The sequence below is a fragment of the Mandrillus leucophaeus genome, unplaced genomic scaffold (assembly GCF_000951045.1).
Source record: "Mandrillus leucophaeus isolate KB7577 unplaced genomic scaffold, Mleu.le_1.0 Scaffold167, whole genome shotgun sequence".
Lineage (NCBI taxonomy): Eukaryota > Metazoa > Chordata > Mammalia > Primates > Cercopithecidae > Mandrillus > Mandrillus leucophaeus.
Window position 1 is genome coordinate 2817525 of NW_012101665.1, and position 6190 is coordinate 2823714.

Sequence of the window (6190 nt, forward strand, 5' to 3'; positions counted from 1 at the left end):
AAACTCATGTGACACATTTTTATAAAAGTGTTATGTTTTATAGGTAGAAAAAAAGGAAGTTTTAGAAACAGTAAATTTTTTAATCAGAAAGGAGAGAAGGCAAGAAAGTAAGTTTAGGGGACCAGAACATTCTTCTATTTAAAACTCCTTGCCATGAGGAATATTTCTTCAAAAATGTTTAACTGAGGATCCAAATGCTTTTTCTATTAGAAATATTCTTTCTTTAAAATATGTCACCCCTAATGCTTTCATCTGAGCTGCACTTTCCTCCAACCACTGCCTGGTTGGTTTTCATCCTCCTCTTGCTCACTGAGCTTCTCCTGGGAATAGTCATCCTACTAAGTGCCTCATCAGCCTCAAGAGTCAGATCCCCCAGGATATCAGAATGTGTATTGCTGAAGGTGCTGTCAAAGATAAAGAAAACCAGGCACAAGGGAAGTGGTAAAGACAAATTTTCTTTTTTTTTTTTTTTTTTTTTTTTTTGTTGAGACAGAGTCTTGCTTTGTCGCCCAGACTGGAGTGCAGTGGCCGGATCTCAGCTCACTGCAAGCTCCGCCTCCCGGGTTCACGCCATTCTCCTGCCTCAGCCTCCCGAGTAGCTGGGACTACAGACGCCCGCCACCTCGCCCGGCTAGGTTTTTGTATTTTTTAGTAGAGACGGGGTTTCACCGTGTTAGCCAGGATGGTCTCGATCTCCTGACCTTGTGATCCGCCCGTCTCGGCCTCCCAAAGTGCTGGGATTACAGGCTTGAACCACCGCGCCCGGCCGACAAATTTTCATTAGTCATGAACTATTGCAATAGAGAAGTAGGTCCAGTGTGAACTGAACTGAACTATGATTTGTGCAGAGGTGGCTAGGACTCATAGAGGAAGGATGAGGAGCTAGGGATGGGGAACAGCAGGGACGCGAGCAGAATCAGGGAAGTGGACGTTTACAAAATGTGAGAGAGTGGGGTTGGTCCACGTGGAGCTATCTGGGTTTGCAAACTGGCGTTTATCAAAGTTAGATTCCTACCCTCCCTCTGAGACTGGGAGACAGGGACCCTATTCAGGAGTTGGCTGGAGCTGGTACAAAACAGTAAATTGTTTTGCAGCCCTGAGCTTTCTGTCAGGAACTTATGGCACTGGAGTCATCATCCTAAGGATATGCCCTTGAGCTGTTAGAAACCATGTTAGTATTTGTTCACGTCTTTGAATGTGGGGGATGGGGGTGGATGAAATTGCTTATGCTGACATTTTGTGGTTTTAGGCCAAGGTTGAGGGTTAGTTGAGAAGAGGACTCAGAGGAGCTTGGCTGGTGTTTAGTCAGGGAGAAAATCTTCATCAACGGCTATGAGGCAGGACACACACGTGCGCGCACACACACACACCGATCTCTGCTCTCTTTTCTTTGTCAATGCCTTTAACCATTTCCAGAGGCCAAGGCCAGAGGTCAAGGTCAGTGAAGAGCTAAATACCAAATCAGGAAATTTCTCCAGGTTGCTTCTCAATCTTTGTTTCAAATGTCACACATGAAACCTGAATCTCTTGGCACCCCTCTTGGCTCCTGTTACTCTTTTTGCCTCTTTTAGGTTTCTTAACATAGCTCCAGAGTTACTGTAATGATGAGACTTGAAAAACCTGCACTAAAAGGGCTTCTCAAAATGCTCCTCCGATTCCATACTTCAGTATCACTGCTGTGAACAGATGACTTTGGGCCCCATGTTATGCTATGGCCTCTGTGTGTCCCTGGAGCTGGCGGAGGTAACTTCTGACCTTCTGGACCTGGAGGCCATCACAGTCTAGTAGGGGAAACACACATATGAGCGTAAAATTTAAATAACATGTTGGAGTGTGCAATGACAGAGACATTTACAGGCCACACTACTGTGGGAGCATAAAAGAACAGTTGTGAATACATCTGAGACCTGGACTTGGAAGTCAGTTGTGGGGTGTGTAGGAAGTCAAAGAAGGCTTCCTGGAAGAGATGATGCCTCAGCAAGTCCTTTAAAGATGAGAGAGTCAATGGAGCAATGAAGGTAGGTAGGAGGGTCTTAGTGGGAGCAACAGAATAAATCCAGTACAGATGTCTGAGTGGCCAGAGTGTGCGTAGCAATGAGTGCAATAGATGCATGATATTTGTTACTAGTGCAGATAGAGTGTGATATGATATGGTAGTTGATGGGTAGAGAAATGAGCAGAGATTGGGATGAGAAAATTCTCATATGCCACCCTGTAGTCTTCAACTCTGGCTGTTCAGCAGAATCCCAGATGCTCAGGCCCCACTCTCTGGGACTGAGAATTCAGTTGGACTGAGAGGGATGCCAATCATTCATATTTATGAAAAAGCGTCTCACTTGATTCTAACGAATAGCCAAGCATGAGAGCCATAGCTGAAGAGAGCTACCAAAGATTTTCAGCAGGGAAGAGGAGAGTGACACTATTGGACAAACAGTTAGATGAGCTCACCTTGGTAGCTGCGAGTAAAAATGCAGTAGTAGGTGAAACAGGAAATGGGCAAGCCTAGAAATTGGCAAGCCTGGAAATGGGGAAACTAGTTAGGAGGCTGTTGCAAGAGTTAACATAACACAATGAAGGTCTATTTAGGTTTTTATTAGGGCAAACGATAGTAAAGGTCTAATGGTTGTTGGGATATTCCAGAAACAGGGAGCAGATAGAACCAACACCTATTTAAGGGTGGTTCTTGTGGAACTGGTGCACATAGAAGGGAAGGGTAAGGTAGTTTTCAAGAGTGCCTCTTGGGTCTATGGCTTGGGACTGGGAGTGGCAATAGGACAACAGAAAAAAAAAAAAAAAAAAGGAGATTTGGTGCCGGGGATGTTAACTTCCATGTAGGTATGTTGAGATGGAGCTACCTAGAGGACATTTGATCTAAAATGTTCAGCAAATATGGGGGCGAAAGTGCAATGCTGAAGATACAGACATGTAATTCATACACATATATGTGTTTGTGAAAATGATGAAATTATGCACATTGCCTGAGGAGAGCCTATGGCTTTAATAGATCTAGCCTCTCTAAGGAATACCTAGGTTTAGAGGTCAGGCAAAAAGAAATGGCAGAAAAGAGCCAACAAAAACATCTCCAGAAAAATAGAAAAAAGAGAGAAGATGTCACAGCTAGGAAGACAATAGAAAATCATGATTTTATGCTCTTTTCATAGAAATTTTCCCAGTTAGATTCAAATCTCCATCTGACACTGTATGCACTATATTCTTCCTAAAATATACTCCTATAAAAAAGTGGCTTATTCTTCCTTTAGCTGGAAGGCCAAGAAAATGTTCATCTTGGATGGCGCCTCTAGGAATGAGACAAGCAGGAACCGTGACTATCCTTGTATGATATCAGTACCAGGGTACACCCAGACAGAGAAAAGAGAAAGGTCTTGTGAACTGACTATTGCTCTTCATTTCCTTAGAAAGAGGGGATATCTCATCCACAGAATGTCAGATCCCCCACCCTGCTTCATATAACACTTACTCAACAAATACTGACTGATCATCCACTATGTGTCTACTATTGTATTAGATTCTGGGGATCCAGCAGTGGTAGGACATACACAGTCCTTGCATTCATGGAGCTAGGTGGCTAGTGTGGGGACAACACTGACAGTCAGTTACAGCAAATCTTAAGAACAAAAGACAGGATGCTGAGGACCCACACCTGAGGACCATCTAATCTGCTTTGCAGATAAAGAATCTTGGGCTTTGGTTACCCTGTTCAATCTAAAGAATAAGGTTTATTTAGGTGAAATTCATGAAGATTGAGGAGGCTTGGGAATAGGTTCGAAGAAAGGAGGTGAAGAATATTTTGAGAGAACAGCCTATATTGAGATTCAGTTACATAGATGAGCATGGCATATCAGCTGAAATGAACATTTGAATATGGTTGGAACACAGGGAGATGCACGCTGTTGCCAAATAATGTAGTGGGAAGTTAGTAGCAACCAAACCATAAAGGCTGTTAAAAGATATATTACATTCAGAGGGTAAGAGAAACACATGGATGTTTTAAGCAAGTAAATAGCAGGAACTGCATTTTAGAAAGACAATTCTTGGCTCCACGGTGGAAAATGAATCGTAAAGGAACAAAACTAGAGGCAGGGTGAATGGCTAGTGTACTCTTACAGTAATCAACATTGGAGATGCAGAACTGCATAAATAGAGAAATTTAGACAGTGAATTGATTAAAGATGGGAGGGAGGAGTCACAGATAATGGTGAGATTTCTGGCCAGGACACCTGGCAGTGAAATCTGTTTAGAATGAGGAGAAAATGTTGAGTTCATTTGGGGACATTTCAAATTTAAAGAGATTGGAGCCATATCCAAGATTCTAAATGTCATCAACATAAAGACAGTCAAACAGTGCATAATAGAAATCAAGGCAATAGATAACATCACCCGATGAGAGTCTGCAGTGAAAAGAGATGTCTCCGGAACATACCGGCACTTAAGAGACCGAAAAAGTACTTTCTAGAGTAAAGATTTTATGCACACTTGATAGAGTGGGTGGCCCACACACTGTTTCTAGGAAGCAGAAGGTCAAAATCCTTGCACTTTGAGGTCCCCGGTTCCTGTAAGCACAGCTGGATTTCAGGGGAAAGACAGGCATGTTCATTTGTTCAACAACCTTTAGTAGTCTGGTTTAATGAGGCTGTAGAAATTTCCTGTGGGTGGATGAAATTAAAAAAACAACTCTACGTGAGTAGGAGAGGGGGATGTAAAGAACTTAGAATTTCCCTTATTTAGAAAGTAAAGGTAAGGAATTGTCAATTTGGGATCTTTTCAGTCAGCGTGTGGAAGTATCTGCTTGGGAATTCCTTTTTCTTTAGTTAATAGTGATCAAGGAACAATTAACACATTTAGGATAAAGCTTGCAAATGATTCCTGCTAGTTTATCTCAGTGTAGTTTTAATTTGCAACATTTTTATTTATCTTCCCTTTTGTCTACAACTAATCAACCATGTTTTCATTTGGTTATAAGGACAATAACTTTTATTAGCTGCTGAACTCAAAGTCTTGTAAGACACTACTTTGCAGGAGAGGAAGGAGCATCAAGCATCCCTTTGGTCCTAGGCACAGAGCTCTTCTGATGCTGCAAATTGTGGCTTGTTCACACTATAAATATTTGTTAGCTTTTCAGCTTGCATTTGGCCCTCTTACCACTGCTCTTGCCGGTTGTTTGTTTTTGTAAAATTTCTATGGTGGCTTTTTGTCCGTTTGTGTCTTTGATGTTTACAGAGTCTGTCTCTGGAGAGCTAACATAAGTGGATTTGGGTATCAGTGGAAGTTATGATTTGGCAACTCTTCTCACTATTATAATTATTTAAAATATGCCTGAAAAACTCCAAGTGCTACATGCAAAACTACAATAGTAATGTGACCCCATGTCTTAAAACTATAATTATTACACAGACATTTGCTCTAAAAAATTGCCTAGCAAATGACAGGAGGAGCACATGGCTTTGAGGCTGTGCAGTGTACATGGCTTCTTGTGGGAAAACAGCCAACTTACGGCTTAAAAATGGAAGCTCTAAAAGAGCTTGCATCTCATCTGGTAAATTGTAGTTTTCTGGCATAGTACATTATAACCATATCTGAAGGGTCCTTTATAAACAGTAGGTATTCGATGTAATGACTAGCCCAAAGTTTACCTCACCATCTGGATTCTTAGAAAAAGGGGAAAATTGTGCTTGTGGAAATTGTTTTACTAGATATTGCAAAATATTTTAGGCTATAGGTAATTAGCATATATAGGAAAACTTCCTTAGAGCATAATCAGGATCACGTTATCAATAGATTATATTGAACCACCAAAAGGTGTGCTTCAGTGTTGAAAATATACATCTTGTATAGTTATCTTGTATAGCTTGAGTAGGTTATCAGCCAAGGTTTTAACATCTTTTATATATTTGTTGTTTGAATTCACTGTGAAAGTATTCCTGATCTTTACATCATTCTTCGCTTCTTCCTGGACACATGAAAGATTTCTCAGTCTGCTGTAACTATACATTACTAGTTCTGGCCAATGGCCATCAGTGGAAGTCATATATCACTTCCAGTCCAAGGCATTTAGGAGAAGTATGAGTTCTCTATACTATCTTTTCTTATATTGCAGTGATCCTGGATGTTACCAATTGAGATGGCAATATCTAAAGATGTTTGGGTTCATGTTTGTGTAGAATAGAGTTCT